At 37.7% G+C, this 19914-nt stretch overlaps 1 pseudogene; it reads left to right on the forward strand.

The window, feature by feature from the left end:
• Positions 1 to 1222: 1222 nt before the first annotated feature.
• On the forward strand, positions 1223 to 2951 carry LOC140512100 (RNA-binding protein 14 pseudogene; annotated as a pseudogene).
• The last annotated feature ends 16963 nt before the right edge of the window (positions 2952 to 19914 follow it).

Consider the following 19914-nt stretch of genomic DNA (forward strand, 5'->3'; position numbering starts at 1 on the left):
GAGGAATCCACTAAAAGTTATTGATCACCACCAGGAGCCAAGATGCTGGAATGAGAAGTAAGTCTCTCACTCATATTGACCTCTAAAACCCAAGAAAATATCACCCCAGGAAAAAACCCTGGAACAGCTGAGCTAGCACAAAGGTGGGATTCAGCAGTCTTGTGTCTCAGGAAGCTGGAGGATTAAAGGGAAAGGTCCTCCTTACTCTGGTGAAAGGGTAGTACAACAGGATGCAAGATATCCCAGGAAGGCAAGAGCGAGTCCCAACTCAGTAAATCAGGGGGAGATCCTGACCCCCAATATGGTGGAGCAGGCAAGCACCAACACTGCCAAGTGCCTTGTCACAGACAAGGGAACCAGCAGACTCCAGCTCAGAAAAATACCACTAGTGCCAGCAGGCAGCCATTTTCCAACAGCCTAACCTACCCAGTGCTTCAACACAACTTCAGGAAGTACAATTCTAGGAAGCAAAACTCCAGACTGCCAGACATCCTCTAGTAGTCAAACCTTCTTCCAATGTTTCCAAGCAGCTCTGGTGAGCACCCTCTCTTCAGAGTTATTGACCTCATCTCAGCACAAGGTAAACTGTCAGACTCCTGCAGCTTCCAGCTACCAGCACTGGAGACTATAGCACACAACACCAATTACCAGGTCTCTGGCCCCCAGGGCATGAAGCTTGGGTCAGTGCCCCCTTTGCTCCAGTAGGAGAGCTCAACTTTAAAAGCCAGGAAATAGGCAAACATCATAAGCAAAAAGTAGAAACAGATAATGACCACAGATTCTTTCTATCAGGACTGGGAAGATTAAAACATACATTTAGAAGAGGACAACATTGTCAATATATCTATATTTGAAACCTCAAAGGGGAATAGGAATTGATTTCAGGCCTAAAAAACCTCCTTGGAAGAGCTCAGGAAGAATTTTAAAAGTCACATATGAGAGGTAGAAGAAAAATAGGGAAAAGAAATGAGAAGTATGCAAGAGAGAATTGATAACTTAGAAAAGAAAGGACAAACACTGACTGTAGAAAACAAATCCTTAAAAAATACATTTGGGAGGACATCTGTCAGGGTGGACAGGTAACTCGTCCCTCAAGGAAAGGAGAGGGTCAGACCTCTTGGCCAGGGGCAGCAGATGGGACATCTCCACCACAAGAATGGGCCCCTGCAGGAATTAGTGGCCCTGTAGTGCTTCCATGGCATGTAGTGCAACCCTTGCACGCATGCAGGAAAGCAAATTACTTCATGACAGTGCAGCTCATGATGGTGCAACTCAAGATGGTACTGAAGTGTGAATAGAGGGCTGTGAGTTCCTCTGTTGTCATTTTCGCCCCATCTACATTCTCCACAAAAGTCTCTCAATACTTGGAAAATTTTCATAGGGAATGTGTGGGCCATGTGCATGAGCCTGGAGCTGCGCCAGTGTCAGGGGCCCCTGTGCCATCATTGAGTATGACGTAATCAAAGACTATGTGTTTGTTCACATGGAAAAGGAAGTGGATGCCAAAGCCATAAGGAGGTGAAGGGCAAGCACATTAACGTGGAGCTTTCCATCAAAGGTCAGAAGAAGGGGCAGCAGACCTGGTTGTCCCTGGGGAAAAGGCCAAGAAGTCAGGCCTTTCTGGTGGCATCGGTAACAGTATCAGCAGCTTTGATCAGTGGTCCAGCAGCCCACCCCTCCTTTCTATGTCTGTGACTTCAGGCCCCTGCACAGCTCACTTCTCTTAGCTTCTTACTTGATCCACTGACTGCTCAGCCAGCTACTTACTGAGCCCAGCCTTCAGTTCCTTTGGAGGTGGCTTATAGAACCCAACCATCAGTTTCCTTGCATGTAACTGTGTCACTTATCAGACTCAGTCCATGACAGCCCAAGCAGCCTCCTACTGGACACAACCTTCAGCGTCCCTGGTAGCCCTCTACCAGACCCAGCTGACTAGCCCTGGCTCTCAGCTGGAGGGAGCTTCCTTACTTGACTCCTCCAGAGGTGCCCAGCCCTCAAACTTGGCCAGTACCTCCTATGGAGCCCACTAAGCTGCAGCCTCTTCCCTCACCTCCTAGGGCACAGGCTTCTTTCTTTATCTCATATGGTAATGTCAGCTTGCTAATGGGTGTGGACTCCTCTTACAATGCTCAGTTGGAAGCTCCCTCTCTGACCTCTTATGGGTCTTAGGTAGCTTCCTATGGTGCAGAGCCTCCAGTATCCTCACTTGTCTATGGGGCCCAGGCAGCCTCCTATATAACACCTAGCATAATGCAGTCCTCTATAATGCTCAGCCCATTTCAGCCTCTTACAATATCAACTCTGGTCATACATGGCCCAGCAAGTTGCTTCCTATTCTGCCCAGCCTGTTGCCTATGTGGCTCAGCTGGCTACTGCTGCAGCCTAAGCTGTCCATCCAGCCACGTATGTAGCACATGCAACAGGCCCCCTTGCATACTCTGGTGGCACACAATCAGTCATAGTGCAGCTCAGGCCACTATGGGCCTCTGTGGCTCCTATGGGGCTCAGACTTGGCACCCAGTCCACTGCAGCAGCCCTGGCTGCTTCCTACAACACTCAGTCATCATCCCTGTTGAGTTCTTCCTATGTTTCCCAACAGAAGCTTCCCTAGCTTACTATTGCTTCCTACTGGGGCCAACCAGATGCTTCCTATGAGAGGGTGGCACAGCCATCTGGGGCCTACTTAACCCTGTCTCATGGGGTTGTTGCCAACACCACTACCAGCCTATGAGTGTACCCTCGTCTCCCCATCCCTAGACAGCTACGATGATCTCTACAAAAAGGCTGCCTCCATCATGTCAAAAATGTATGGTTCCAACCTGGGCTTAGACAAACTCTCTGATTACCAATTGTTCATGAGACTGGCAGCTTTTGTTCCACAGTTCACTGACAAAGTCCTCACTCTACTTTCCCCCACAGGTCCCATTGGTTTTTTTCCACTGACCTTCTAATTTGTCTTTAGCTTCTCGGGGTCATGAAGTCTGGAAACCACCACAGGTGTCTGAGATTCAGTCCCTCCAATGCCAGCTCAGGTCCCATTTGTGTTGGTGCGGCCCACACTGGACTGTGATCTGCTGCCAGCATGGCATGATAGACATTTCCTGGAGACCTTCCTATTTGGATGGGCTTGGGGGGAGTGCTCTAGAAAGTCCACACTGTTACTCTGCCATTTTCTATAAAAATTACTTGAAGAAATAAAAAAAAAACTTTAGCAAAGTTGCAGGATACATAGTAAACCCACATAAATTACCTACATTTCTATATATTACTAACAATGCCCAGCAGCAAGAGACTCCCATTTGATGTGACTGTTGACATTATGAAATACTTGGGACTCTAACGGCCAAAACAAATCCAGGAAAGATACAAATACAATTACAAAACACTTTTTGCACAAATAAAGTCAAATTTAAATTATTAGAAAAACATCAGTTACTTGTGGGTAGGCTGAGCTAACATGATATAAAGGACAATTCCACCTACGTTAATTTACTTATTCAGTGCCATGCCAACCAAACTACCAAAAAATTATTTTGTAGAGCTAAAAAAGATATCAAAATTCATCTAGAAGAACAAAACATCCAGAATATCAAAGGAATTAATGAAAAGAAATTAGGGAAGGTGTTCTATCTGCACCAGATATTAAATTGTATTATAAAACAGCAGTCATCAAAACCACTTGCTACTAGCTAAGAAACTGAGGGGTAGGTCAGTGGAATAGTTTAGGTACACAAGACACAGTAATCAAGGATTATAGCAGTCTACTGTTTGATAAACCTAAGGACCTGCCTTCTGGGAAAATAACTCACTGTTTGAAAAAAAAACTGTTGGAAAAACTGGAAAATGATGTGGCCAAAACTGAGCATAGACCAATGCTTTACACCATATACCAGAATAAAGTCCAAATGGGTACATGAATTATGTATAAAGACTGATACTATGTCATTTCTAAAATATATAGAGAACTGAGTCAAATTTACAAGAACACAAGCCATTCCCCAGTTGATAAATGGTCAAAGTATATGAACAAGAAGTTTTCAGATGAATAAGTTAAAGCTATCTGCATTCATATAAAAATGTTCTAAATCACCATTGATTAGAGATACACATCAAAACATCTCTGAAGTACCACATCACACCTATCAGATTGGCTACCATGAGAAACAGGAAAATGATAAAAATTCAAGATGTGGGAGAATTGGAACACTTATTCATTGTTGTTGGAATTGTGAGCTGATCTTACCATTCTGGAGACCAATTTGGAACTATGTCTAAAAGGGCTATAAAAATGTGCTTACCCCTTGACTCAGCAATAACACTTCTAGGGCTGTATTCCAAAGAAATCATAACAAATGGGAAAAAAACCCATATGTACAAAAATGTTTATAGCAGCTCTTTGTGTGGTGGTGAAGTACTGGAAACTGAGGGAATGCTCATGAGTTGAGGAATGGCTGAACAAGTTGTGGTATATGAATGTAATGGAATACTGTTGTGTCATAAAAAATAATGAACAGGTAGAATTCAGAAAAATCTGGAAAGACTTATATGAACTGATGCTGAGTGAAATGAGCAAAGCCAGGAGAACATTATACACAGTAACAGTCACAGTGTGCAAGGACTGTTTAGGATAAACTTTGCCCTTCACAGAAGTGTAAGGACCTTAAACATTTCCAAAGGATTCATGATGCAAATTGCCATCCACATGTAGAGAAAGAACTGTGGAGATGGAATGCAGAAATGAAGCAGATAATTTTCTCTTTGGGTATGTTTTTTGTTTCTCATTGTTTTGCTCATTCATTTTAATTCTTCTAGGCAACAAGAGTAATATGAAAATGTGTTTAATAAGACCGCATGTATAGAAACCATATAAGATTGTGTGCTGTCTTGGGGAGGGAGGTTGGAAGAAGGGGGAGAAAAATTGGAAGTTATAGAAATTATTGTTGAAAACTGTAAACAAATAAATAATTTTTTGGGAAAAAGAAATGATGAGTAGACAGACTTCAGAAAAACCTGGAAAGACTTGAATGAACTGATGCTAAGTGAAGTGATCAGAACCAAGGGAACACTGTACTCAGTAACAGCCACATTTCATAATGACTAACTTTGATAAATTTATCTCTTCTTAGCAGTGCAATGATCTATGACAGCTCCAAAAGACTCATGATGTAAAAAGCTTTACACATCCAGTGAAAGTACTATGGAATCTGAATGCTGATCAAAGGGTAGTATTTGTGTTCTCTCTCTCTCTCTCTCTCTCTCTCTCTCTCTCTCTCTCTCTTTTTCTCTCTCTCTGTTTCTTCTTTCTTGTAGTTTCTACCATTGGTTCTAATTCTTCCCTACATATAACAACTCCTGTGGTTGTGGGAGGAGGGGAGAGATGGGGAGAAAATTTGAAACTCATAATCTTATGGAATGAATGTTGAAAACTAAAAATAAATAAAGAAAATTAGAATGTTATGAGGGCAAAAGAGAAATTCAAAGTGAGTTATAAGATAGCTTGAGGAGGAAGAGATCATTTTATTCTAGGAATGTTTGTTAAAGTGTGGGGCAAAGAAAGAAGGATGCTGGGACACCAGAACTGGATATTTTTAGCTTTTAAGAGGCAAAAACATGGGGAATTCTATGTACTCTATGCACAGAAATTGCCTACACAACTACATAAAAGTAGGAGAATACAGAACTAGATGAGTGAAGGATAAGTAAATCTGTTTTTTTAGGAATAGGTGGTTGTTGAAGGAAAAAAAGTTACATAAGGCTTAACAGGGAATTTAAGTTTCAGGGGTCCTTAATTTTTAGGCTAAAAGAATTTGTATTTCATCCTAAAAATATAGGGAGCCACTGATGATTTGAGTAAGCGGATGTAACTGACAATTGAACAGATATTTGAAGACATAAGTGAAGAATGCATGGATTTACTCAGTTTTCTTTTTGTCTTCTCTCCCTGGATTCTGGGCAACATTCTGCCTCTGACTTTACCACATTGTTCCTAAAACTAAATCATCACTCCACGTTTTATGAGAGTAAGAACAAATGATTATTTGTTTCTGGATTGATCACTGCCACTATCCTTCAATAAACAGCAAAAGTCAAGTCACAGTGTGGAGAATCTTGACGTTCATTGACATAGAGATGTTAGTAGTCTTTGCCTGTCTAGGGAAAGGGCTTAATTTCCTAAGAACTGTGGGAGAGAGAACAAAGACTTTACTCTAAAAGTATTATTCTGAATATAGTGATGTTATTGTGCCTAGTGGAAGATGGTTTGTATCAGAGAATAAATACTTTTGACTGTTTATGGATTGCATTACTTACAGTCTAGATTATCTCTTGCATCAAACAAGTCTGCCCTAGTTATATAAGTTTTTAAAGTTTGTCTACTTTAGGGGCATCATTATTCAGTATATGGAGTGTTAAAAGAAATCAGGAAGACGTGACTTTTGATTTGTCCTCTGAATCATAGCTGGATGACCACTGAAAGTCACTTAAACTTCTGTAAGCATATGTCATAAGTCATAGATAAGTTGCTATCTATCTTGGGGTATAGGATGTATTCAAGGAAGAGTAATACCTGCAGGGTGAGGGCTATAGAGATCTTTTCAGGGCTGATTTTTACTTGTGGCGTTCACCTCATCCATCCAGCTATCACACATGGCTCCAAGATGTTGCAGCATGCACAGAGACACACCCAGCAAACTCTTTCAGCAGAAGGACTAAACCAAGTTGAAGACAATTGAGGGGTCCCAGACTTGTTGGTAAGTTATGGGAGTGTCTATCTGAAGTATGTGAAGACTTCTCCTTGTGAGATGGGTGGATGAGAGCAATTTCTTCCAATGGCCATGAAGGAAGCTGAAGCAAGCATTGTGGAGTGCTTAGAGCTTGGTTAGACAGCAAAGATGTCAAGGTTATTCACTGTATCTTGAACCATCACCAGTCATCCTGACTCTGTCCTGCCACTGGACAGACTCTGGAAGACAGAATGAGACCAAATACTTTGCGCAACTGCTTCACTTAAATTCAATATATGCAGAAATAAAAAAAAAAAAACATCTCCCATACCATTTTACCATTTTTAACTATCTCAAAGTCCATAGCAACAGGCAAGTAATGAAGCAGCAAATGTGGAGCTGTAGTCACTTGCCCACAGGTGGCCCAGGCCAAAAAGTTAAAGAAGAAGAAAATATGGTTCTATATACACTCAGAGTTCAGTTCTTATGGAGGTATACAGTATGTTTCATCATGAGTCCTGTGTGGTTGGACATTGTATTTATTATAGTTACTAAGTTTTTCAGATTTTTGAAATTGGATTATTATATTTCTGCTACTTTATAAAATTGTGCTCACTCATAATTCATACAAATCTTCCCAGATTTTTCTGAAACCTTTCTTTTTTCAAAAGGTCCTTCAGATGGGTCTCCTTGAAAGCTTAATATTGCTTGAATCTTACCATTGATTTGTTAGAAAAAATTTAGTGTTTCCTTGTTGTTAAAATACATTCTAAATTCACCTGGAATTAAAGAATTTCTATAATATGACTCTAACCAATCTTTCCAGCTTATTTTAGCTATTTTCCCTTCATATAAAAAATAATCTTGCCTATTTGTACTATCCATATCCTTAATCTCTTCAGTCTTCTTGCCCATGTTTACAATTCCCCTTTCCAAAGGATGGAATCACCATCCTCCTATCTCCATCTGTTGAAAGCTCTCTCTTCAAGGCCTTCCTTAGGTGCCATTTTACTGATAAAACCTTCCCTACAAAAAGGAAGAAGGATCTTTCCCTGTTCCAATTGATAGTCGACATCTAGTTCTCTTAGTGTTCTTTCCATTTTACTTTGTCTCAGTTCCTACTCATTCGTATACATGCCTTTTCTTCTATACTAAATTGTATGTTTCTGATAGAGTTTATAACTTTCTTCATTTTTTGTATTGTGACAATTTACCACAGTTTCTTAAACATGGTTGTTACTTAAAAATGATTGTTGGAGTGCATTTAACTGAAAATTTTACAGAATTCTATAAGAGGAAATGAAGAAGTATAAACGGCATTTATATAGAAATAAATGATTTTCAAACACGAGAATCTTTTATTATGGTATATAAATAATTTTCACTTCATCTTAAAACATTCCTAATTATTTTATTTTAATCTTGTATAATTAGCTTTTATTAGATATTAACAACTAGTGGGTTTAGTTTTCAGAGGACTTTCAGAGATACTTTATGAGTATCTGTGGTTTCTTCCATTGGTGCAGTTTTTCCCTGAAGCATTGAAGATTGCAATCTTCTGATTTAAGAGGAAGTCTTTGAAAGTGACAGTGGCACAAAAAAAAAAAAGTCACCCTGAGATCAACCTGATGACAAGCTCCTCTGAACATACCTAGGATGTCCTATAGGTATCATAACTAACTAGATCTTCATTTAAAGCCACCTACATTAATAGTGACTTCCAGAAATTCCTCTGTGACCTCAGGGTCACACCTGTTGAGGTTGCAGTCAAAGTTTCCATATACAGCTACATATTATCAAACCGATTCATCAATGTTATGAAAATGGCCCTGGGGAGTAGGTAAAACAAAGAATATTTTCCATGCTTTCTTGATGGAACCGGAAAGCTACAGAAAACTGATAGTGACATATTTATTCAAAAAGTAGATTTCTGTTAAACTGGAATGGCAACACAGGTTTCCTGATCTCTAGGCACCTGATCTTTCAGTAGATTATTTCCCTCTTTTATTTTATTTCTCTAGGCTTGGTCACTATCTTTTATTTTTTATCCTTTTCAATTTTAATAGAAGATATAAAAATCATTTAGGTTACCTTATGGTAATTTATACAATATAGCTCACACTTATAACACGTCAAAGTTTACAAAGTACTTTACAGGCTTGATCTCATTTCAACCTCACAATAAACCTGTAAGGTATGTGATCTTATTTTACAAATGTGGAAATCAATATTGAGAACAGTTGGTTGAAATGCCCGGGGGTCAGTTAGCAAAAGTATCTGAGGGAGGATCGAAGTAGCATGGTGTAGTTGGAAGGAAACTGACTCTAAAGGTAGGTGACCTGGTTTAAAATCCCACCTCAGCCCCTTACTATTTATATGATCTAAGTATTTCGTATAACTTCTTCAGTTTCCTCAACTGTAAAATAAATGAGTTAGATTAGATGAGGTCTAGACTCTGAGGTTTAAGATCTCTTACAAGTCTAAAACTCTTTCTCTGAGTGCAAATCCATTACAATTCTCTGCCCATGACAATACTCTGCTTTTCTTTGGAAATAGGGTAACCTCTTTTTTCTCTCTGATAACCTTTATGTCATGACACCATTCTGGTATTGTGATTGAGGAAAATTCATCTGCTTTCAGTTGACTAAACTAACTCTTTATGCTCTATAACCTGTCTTACAATCAGAGCATGATTTCACTAATTGATTTCTAATTATATCTGTTGAAATCTTCATAACGTTATCCTTCATCGTGTAATTGCTGTAATGGTATTCACAATAACTTGCAGTTTAGCCATAGTTCTTTTTTCCATTTTTTTTTTTTATCACAAACCATGGTCCTCCCTGAATCATTTCAGAAGTCCATTTTCCTCTCCTTATGTGTGTGTGTGTGTGTGTGTGTGTGCATGTGTGTAATTAGCTTAATGATAATGGACTTGAATATGTGTAAAGAGAAGAAATTTCCCCTTTTGTTAGAAAATTCACAGTAGGCTTGGCAATATAAACTTTAATAATTTGAGGGATCAAAGAGAAAGATTGCAGAAGACACCACACAACATGTGTTTTTACCAGCAATTCTAGCAAATTATTTTAAACATAATTACTATAATCCAGAAAACCTTGATTTCAAATGAAAGTTTTGATAGCAAAAGGCCAGCTTTTGTGGCAGATGAGGAAATGAATGAAAGGCTGAGAAGTTAGCTGTCTATACAAATGAGCTAACATTTTTGGCAGAAATTTTCTCAGACGTGAGCTGCAAAGAACAATAGGATTTAAAGAGATATTAATGTGACAGTACTTCTGCAGTGACCATTAAAAAGCACCTAGAAGTATTTAATTGATCAATTTTCTTCTCCACTCTGAAACCCATAGAATTTGATATAAATGTCACAGACATGTTGAATTTTGCCATTAGATAAAGAAAAGTAGGAATAAGAATATAATTGTTAAATTATGTGATTCAGTCTATAATTTTGCATTGCTCATGGGATACCTTCTTTGGTCATGCTTCTTGACTTTCTTAACCCAATGTAGCAGTCAATTCACCTGTGCGGGTGATGAAAAAGGACCTACTAGGATCTATTTTCATTAACCCCAATAATATTTCCACAACATATGTGTAAATAACTTTGTTTATGTTTGTAAGTCTGTCCTCTAAGGCCTTCAAGAAATTCCTCATCGCTTTCCTCTCAAGTTGTTTCAAGTATGATAGAGCCCTATGATAAAACTATTCATTTTATATGGATTTAAATAAAATATATGTTGAATTCTGCTATGGAAATAAAGCTAGATAAGGTAACAGATTATTATAATAAGTTTTGTTAATAACATAAATTTTACTAGTTGCCTTCTACGTGCAGAGTAATATGTTTTTCATATCCCTTGGAACCAATATTACAGAAGTATTCTACTCTATTATGACTGTCATTTCAACATTCCAGATGAGGAAACTGAGAAGCAGTGAGAGGTCAACTGACTTGGTGTTGTCTCTAAGCAAATCAGGAATAAGACTCCTGAGAGAGGTTCCTGACTTGTCACACTAAATGACCCTTTCATTTTTCTTAGTACCATTAAGAGGGAGAAGTCTGGCATTAACTGACTTCAAATGAATGTAAAATTGCCAGCAAACTATCATTGAAATAATCTTTCCTATATGGCTTTAATAGTTGATATTTTACGATCCCCTGACATTAATAGCAGTGCACAACCTTCTTTCTACTTGTCTGACTGTATTTAGCAACTTAAAATGTATCTAGATCCCCGAGTCATGTGAGGTCAGCTTATGTTATTTTAGATGAGGTCTCTTATCTGAGATACATGAACAGTTTTAGCAGGTAGTGATATTACAATGTTATAGGATAAGATGGCAAGATAATATACTAATACTGTTTTCTTCATAATAGCTATGGTACTTTGTTGTCATATATTCACATATGATTCTAGAGAGATTATTCTGCAGATAGACCTTATTAGTGTCATTTACAGAATGATCTCTTGAGTTCAAGATATAACATACCAGCCTGCATTTTTTCTAGCTAGCATTTAAGACCTTCTAAAATCTTAAATTCGCATATCCCATGCAATTCCTTAAATCATATTGTAATAATATCCGAGTAAATGTTTATTGATTGCTCCTTTGGACTATTCCCTATCTGTAACATATCTATGCATTGTTACTTTTAAATGCCATTTGAGTCAAATTATTTGCTGTTTTTTGGAAAGTCCCTATTTTTTTCATTGATGGTGGTGATCTGCTTTACAGTCTACACTATCATAACAAAATTTAAATCTTTAAAATTTCTAGGGCATATATTCGATGACTATCTTGTTTGGGGAAGGTGAGGGAAATTTGACTGCTTTCAGCTCTACAAAAACTCTATAAGGAGATAATTATGACTTGGTTTATACCTAGGTCTTTTAGAGAAATCCATTCTGCTTTCTCAGAAACAAGAAATACAGAACAACAAAAAGTAATTTCAGTTACAAAAATGAAAATTAAATACATGACTTCAAATAATGCAAAGCTTTCATAAACGAGAGGAGGATTGAGGAAAGAATCTGTTCCTCCAAACTGTACCCAATTTATCCTTTGTTCCACAAGACAAACATTCCATGGGTTTGTTCTATGAGTTTTGGTTGTGATTAACGTTGTCCTCTTCCCCCTTAGAGAATGATCTAACCTGACTCCTAATACCTGGTGACAGGGTAGAAGTATTGACTTTGATTAAATGGAGAAATAAGATAAATTTGACATGGGAGACACTGAGTGATATAAATCCAGATAAAGTAGAATGGATTTCTCTAAGAGACGTAGGTATAAACGAAGTCATAATTATCTCCTTGTAGGGTTTCTGTAGAGCAGAAATCAGTCAAATTTCCCTCACTTTCCCCAAACAAGATAGTCATCGAAGATGAGCCCTAGAAATTTTAAAGACAGAAATTTTATTATGATAGTGTAAACTGAAAAGCAGATCACAACCATCAATGAGAAAAAAAAGAGGGACTTTCCAAAAAACAGAAAATAATTTGAGTTAAATGACATTTAAAAGTAGCAATGCATAGAGGAGAATTTTTGGAAGATTATAGACAATTTTGAACTCAAATAAAGAACACAAACTCCACAAATTAGAAACAAAAAAATAGATCTTTATTCTGTCATAGAAAGAGAAATTGAATAACCCTAAGTATAACTTATAAAAGAAAAAAATCATCATGATTTAAATGAATTTTTAATAAAATTATATACATAATTTATAAAACAACTAATCTGATGATAGAAAAAAGGTTTTTCAAGGTCATGAAAGCAAAAAAAAATGGAGGAGTAGATATTTTCTCTTATCCCTGTGACCTTTTAAACCTTTCCAAAATAGAATTTTTGTGCCAAAGATAAAGAAATATTATCTTTCTTTATGTTCTAGGACACTCAAGATCCAAAATAAGGTAACACAAAGGAAAAAACAAAACAGCAACAATAAAGAACAGACCTTATACTGATGTTCACTGACTGTTCTCTCAACACCTCTCCCCCACCTTCCATGGTATTAGCAGCAAAGCTTCATTAGCAGTTCAAAGGATTTGACATAGGTTTAAATCTGAATCTACCCCTAAACCTTTGTCCTCCCTCTTTCCAAAGCCAAGAAGATCTTCCGGATGAGACCTAGTATGCACATGGATGTCTTCACTGCGAGCGATAACTATTTTGAGAATATTGAGGGGCCTATTCTCAATATCTCTGAAAAACATACACTGCTTTACAACATTACTACTTTAATACATTTTATTTGTTTCATTAAATATTTCCAAATTAAATGCAAACAAAATTTATGTTCATTTTTCTTTTAAAATTTTAGTTACAAATTCTCTTCTTCTCACCACTTTCCCATTCCCTGAGAAGGCAAGCAATAACATATTGATTATACACATGAAGCCATACAAAACTAATTTCCATGTTAGCCATATTATGAACTCTCTCTCTCTCTGTCTGTCTCTCTCTCTCTCCCAATGAAGACGGTGAACAAAGTATGCTTCAATCTACACTCAGAGGTCATCAGTTCTTGCTCTGAAGGGGATAGCATTTTTCATTGTGATTCCTTTAGAATTACCTTAGATTGTTTTCTGGATCAGAGTAACTAAGCTTTTCACAGTTGATCACCTTTACAATGTTGCTGCTATGCTATATAATATTCTCCTGGTTCACTTTGTATCATTTTATGTAAGTTTTCAGAGGATTTTCTGAAAACACGTTGTGCATCATTTTTTATAGCACAATAACATTTCATTACAATCCAACACCAGAACTTGTTTATCCACTCCTGAATTGATGAATATCCCCCACAATTTCCAATTGTTTGCCACCACAAAAAAGTTGCCATAAATAATTTAGTAAAAATTGGCCCTTTTCCTTTTTCTTTGATCTCTTTGAGCTACATATCTAGTAGTGATATTACTGAGTGAAAGGGTATATGAATTTTACAAGCCATTTAAGCATAGTTTGAGATTGTTCTCTAAAATGGTTGTACTTCTTGATAACTCCACCGAGTGCATTAGCATCCTACTTTTTCCCACATCAGCTCCAGCATTTTTCATTTTCCTTTTTTATCATGTTAGCTAATCTGATAGGTGTAACATCATACCTCAGAGTTGTTTTAATTTGCTTTTCTCTAATTATAGTGATTTAGAGCAATTTTTCATATGTCTATATATAGGTTTGATTTCTTCTTCTGAAAATTGCCTGTTTATGTTCTTTGACCATTTACCAATTGAGTAATGTCTCATATTCTTATAAATTTGATGGAATTCTGTATATATATTTGAAAAGTAATGACTTTATTAGTGAAACTTTCCTTGATGATTTCATGGAAGATGATGTCTAGGCTCTTCTTTTGATCATGGTTTTCAGGTAGTCCCAGAATTTTTACATTGTCTCTCCTGATTCTATTTTCCAGGTCAGTTGTTTTTCCAATAAGATATTTCACATTATCTTCCATTTTTCGAATCTGCACGCTATATTCTGTGATATCTGTCTTTCTCATAAAGTCCTTAGCGTCCATCTGTACCATTCCAGTTTTGAAAGATCTATTTTCTTCAGTGAGCTTTTGAATCTCCTTTTCCATTTGGTTAATTCTGCTTTTGAAAGCATTCTTCTCCTCATTGGCCCCTTGCACCTCCCTTGCCAACTGAGTTAGGCTAGTTCTCAAGGTGCCAATTTCTTCAAGATTTTTTTGGTTCTCCTTTAGCAGGGAGCTGATCTGCTTTTCATGCTTCTCCCTCATCCCTCTTATTTCTCTTCCCAGTCTTTCCTCCACCTCTCTAACTTGATTTTCAAAATTCCTCTTGAGCTCTTCCATGGCCCGAACCCATTGGGTGGGCTGGGACACAGAATCCTCGATTTCTCTGTCTTTGCCTGATGGCAAGCCTTGTTCCTCCCCATCAGAAAGGAAGGGAGGAAGTGTCTTTTCTCCGAGAAAGTACCCTTCAATAGTTTTATTTCTTTTCCCTTTTCTTGGCATTCTCCCCAGCCAGTGGCTTGACCTTTGAATATTCTCCTCACACCCACCTCGCCTCCTGGTCCTCCCAGCCAGTGTTTGGGAACTGAGATTCAAATGCTGCTTCCCGCCTTAGGATTTTTGGCAGGGACAGGGCTGCTATTCAGTGTGAGAATTAAGTTCAGGTGGTCAGGGGCAGGGCCGGCTCTCTGGCTCAGTTCCCTCTGGGGGTTTATGCACAGACCTTCCACAATGAATCCAAGCTCCCGCCCATTTGGGGAGCCCCTGTCTGCAGCCGCCTCTCAGCTTCTATCTCCTGGGGGGGGCCCGAGCCATGGAGGCACCCCACTCCCCTCTCGACCCGCCAAAGACACTCTCTCACCTACCCCCGTCAGTCACCTGTTGGTGGGGGGGCTTGTGCCACCGCTGGAGATCCCGTCTCTGGAGCCTTCTCGGATCTGTACCTCTCAGAGCCGCAGCCGCCGCCGCAGGTCCGGGCTGGGCTCCATGTCTGCAGCGCGACGCACCTTTTGCGAGAGGTTTGCAGGTCCCTCTGTGGGTGGAGGGACCCACGTGGCCGCTGAAGATCCCGTCCCCGTAGCCTGCTCGGATCTTTTCCTCACGGTGTCGCTGCCGCGGCAGGGCTGCCCTCTGCTCCCCGTCCCAGCGCCCAGTCCACGGCGCGAAGGACCCCCCGCGAGAGGTTTGGAGGTCTCTCTGGAACAGAAATCTCCCTCGCTCCAATATTCCGTGGTCTCTGGGTGCAGAATTCGCCCTGGGTTGGTCCCCTCTAGCCGTTCTGTGGTTTGTGGGTTCAGAGCTGTGTGTATGTGCGTCTTTCTACTTCGCCATCTTGGCTCCGCCCCCTTTATTAGTGAAACTTGCCAAAACTTTCCAGATTTCCCATTTTCCTTCGAATTTTAGCTGCACTAGTTTTGTTTGTGCAAAAGCTTTCTTTTAATTTTATGTAATTAAAATTATCCACTTTAGAGTTACAGCAAAGAAGGCAGAGTAAAAGCAGGACTCATTCAAACTTCTCCAAATAGCTTTAAATAAGAACTCTAAACAAATTCTAGAGTGGCAGAACCCACAAAAGATGGAATGAAACAATTTTCCATCCCCAACCAACTTACATCATTTGGAAAGATTATTTTTGCATGAGGAGAAGAGAAGACACAGTCCAGAATAGGTTTCACCAATATAGACAGGGACCCAGAAAATCAGGAGTAGGCCTCTGGCAACTAAATCAGTGCCAAAGCATTGGTTTCCAGATCAAATTAACCAAATTAAATAAAAGGTGCACAGAGGTGCATAGCAAGTGTATATAGGCAAATGTAATGCAAAATTTGTACCTAAAAATGTACATTTGGATATATATGAAGGATTTTATAATAAAAAAGGGGTAGGATAGTCTAGTGATAAGAATGAAAAATAATAGATTGATAGCTTAGGTACAGGAATGGTACCCACATAATTTTATCCTGAGGCTGCCATAATGCTGAACGGACCATTTGTGGAGAATTTATAGGAAGATAGAAAAACACACACATGCACACATACAAACACACAAAATGCAGCAAAAGGCATAGAAGATATATTCTGTGATGTTCCATTATAGTTGGACTGAGTACTCATGTCATTGAGATCACAGATGCATTGCAGTATTTAAGTGCATATATAAATAGGTATTGAGGTATGTGATTGATTTAAAAGTAAGCTAAAAACCCTCTCAAGTAAACAATGAAATACATACCAACACATCTTAGTATAAGTTATTGTTATATTTTCTCCAGGGTTCATCTAAACATGTTAACCATGGATTCTAGTCACATTTTTGCCTCTACTAAGAGTATTAACAGCTTCTCCTTACATTGTGTTTCTGCCCTTTTCTCTATTCCATTTTTTTTGTCCTGCAGACATTACAGCTTTAAAGATAGCAGTGACCTACAGACTTAGTGATCATATAGTCTTTATTCCATTTTTGTTGGTGAGGATGTTTGAAAATACAATTATAATCTGCTTCTATTAAACTAAGCAAACCACTGACAGGGCACATTCCTTTATCTCAAACCAGTTTGGGAAATCCATGGAGTTTGATTTCTATCTGGGAGAAGACAGATAAATGTGACAGAGATCAAATAATGCAGACTATACAAAAGAAACTAGAAATTTTGCCTAGAATTTCATGAGGAAAGTGGAAAGGCACAAAATGAATATGTTTGACTAAATGACTCTTGTCTCTTTCCTTGTGGTCAGGAAGAACTTCACGAAGGAAACTTGGTTTTAAGAAACAAATGCATCTCATACCCCTCATAGAAAATATTCCCATAAAGCTATGGCTGATTCCATCTAGAGTGAGGGCTGTCAAGAAACAGTGAACAGCAGAAGGGAAAGAAGGAGAAACTCTTGCAGAAAAACTCACTTAACAAAATGAAAAACTAACTTCAATAGACACTTTTACAGTCTATTCATAGTTACTGTATCCTCTAGAATCTGTGGAATCTTCAGTAGTTAGAGTTGAACTTTCTGTCTTTCTGAAAAGATGTTTAATATGGTGTCAAGAGAGAAACTGCGAGATAACATAGAAATAAGACCATGAGACAACTTTCCTGAGATAGTTGTTTCATTGCTTATCTTACAAAGTAGCATTATGAGGAGATTTCTTGAGAAGAGACTTTAATTATATCCTGAGAGTGCTAAGTGATGGGCCCTTATTTTCAAACTTGAAAGGTAAGCAATAATATTGAAAATTCAAGCTTACTCTGTGATCTTTATTACTCTGGTACATTATAATTATTTCTCTTGCACTTTATTATATTATTAATAAATCAGAAATTATTGCAGCCAATAACTTTGATGTTTATTTAAACCTAGGAAAAGAGAGGACAAAACGTGTGTGTGAGTGCGCATGTGCACAAAGATTGATGGGAAAAGTAGTTCTTCCAGTTTATTTAACAAACTAGACTAAGACTCAGAGATGATAATGAGAGAAATGTTGCAATTTTAGCAATGTATCAGGTAAATATAAAAACATACTTCTTGATTGCCTTAGAACTTAGTAGCAGGTTGAATGAGATTGAACGTACACGTAGGGAGAGTTGTCTGTATTTCACTACGGAAACAAAATAAGAAGTAAAAAAGTCAACCAGAGAAGAAAGTTGAGGATGGTGGGAAAGGAAAGAATGAATAATGTACTCAAGTGGAAAGTACTTTGTTATAGTCTAAAATTCCATATCTATTGGTATGAAGAAGAAAGAAAAAAAAAAGTCTAAAAATACCTGCTATAAAGCCAGAGGAAATTAAGCCTTTGGTTGTGCCCCAGGCTCTTATTATATACTTATAAAGCCTGCAGAGTTCTAAACTTTGCCATGTCATATGGGGTCAGACTACTGGTCAGCTGTATATAGCTGACTGTCAAGTATCTATAACTTGAACTAGAAGTTATACCTTTTATGTCCTCATTTTCTTGGATCAAAGATAAAATTTTATATATGAATGTGGTAGAATACTATAGGGATATAAGAAAATGAAATGGGAAGACTTGTGTCGACATATTCAGAGTGAAGTACGTAGAACCTGAGGAATAACTGATATTAACTATATTCATGTCAATGGCAGTCAGATGGCATGATGGATAGATTGCCAGACTTGGAATCAGGAAGACTCATCTCCCTGGCCTCAGACACTTATTGACTGTATGACTCTAGGCATGTCACTTAACCCTGTTTGCCTCAGTGTCTTCATCTGTAAAATAGGCTGGAGACAGAATTGTCAAGCCAGTCCCATACATTCGTCAACAAAATACCAAATGAGGTCATGAAGAGTCAGACGTGACTGAAAAAAAAAAAACCAAGAAAATATTCATATAAATTTGTTTTACATCAATTATATTAACAATTTACATTAATTTAACTAAAATGAATTATTTTGGAGACTTGTTTCAAGTGATGAAGAATGAAATGATCAGAATTAAGAGTATAATTTATTAAATACAAACAACATTGTAAACACAGGCAACTTTGAAAGAAAGTAAAAGCCATCTGCTATTCCAGAGGACAGAAGAAGAAGCACGCTATCTACCTCCCAGCAGAGAGGTGATGGATTCAAGGTAGAATGAGACATATTTTTTCCAATCTAGTCAGTGAAGGAATTTTTTTTGTTTCATTACACATATTTTTTTACAAGTAATGTATTGTTGCTGCTTTTGTTCCCTACTCCCATAAGGTAGGAGATAGAGAAAATACATTTCTGTTATTTAATAACATTGAACTTCAAAACTTTTCCAGTTCAAAGTATTCTTCATTTGTCACTACTCTAATGGATATGTTGTCTCTTACTATTAGGCTATAAGATGACTAAAGGTATGGACTATCCTCAATTTTTATTTCCATTTTTAGCATATAGTAAGCATTTAATAAATGTTTTTTCGTAAATTCAGAATCAAAACACACAAAAAAAATTTTCTTAGCTAAGAGCAATTAAATGAAGAACAATACATTTTTTCTTGTCTTCTTTTTATGCATTATTCACAGCCATTAGTTCATTGATTCTTTATCAGTGAAGATCAACTCTGTAATCTACATTTTTAAAAAGTTGCCTAGGCAGGGGTGTGATATCCTGGAAAGAAGCAATGCTCTGATATCAGAGGACCTAATCTCAAATTCTGCTTCAAGTATTTATTATTTCAGTAATCTCAATGATTTCTCTGATTGCAAAATGAAAGGTTTACATGAGATAGCTTTTCTGGTCTCATACCGCCTTGTATCTATGATCATATAAGTCTAGTCAAATCCAACAAGCATTTATTCAGTAACTAAATTCTGCATGGCCTCATTCTAGGCACAAAGGATGCAATAAAAAAAGAAAAGAAAATGAAATGAGCTAACAAAAATCACTGCCTTTTTGCCCTTGTTCTATTAGCTTATTCACTGTTTCCATGAAAACACAACTAATGTTTCCAAAGAAAGACTTGAGCTCATAATTAGAGTTGAAGTTAATTTAGAAAACTTTACATGGAAGGATAACTGGGCATTATAAACATTATCTAACAAAGCAGAAAAATAGCAGTTACAGGGGAAATTAACCCATGAAGAGTTTAATGTAAAATTCAGCTACATCAAATAATCTCAAGAGGAATTTCTAGATGACACTGGAAGGACACCCAAAACATGTGAAATTAAACTAATCTACCCTTGTTTCTAAAGTATT

The sequence above is a fragment of the Notamacropus eugenii genome, chromosome 6, assembly GCF_028372415.1.
Source record: "Notamacropus eugenii isolate mMacEug1 chromosome 6, mMacEug1.pri_v2, whole genome shotgun sequence".
Taxonomy (NCBI): Eukaryota; Metazoa; Chordata; class Mammalia; order Diprotodontia; family Macropodidae; genus Notamacropus; species Notamacropus eugenii.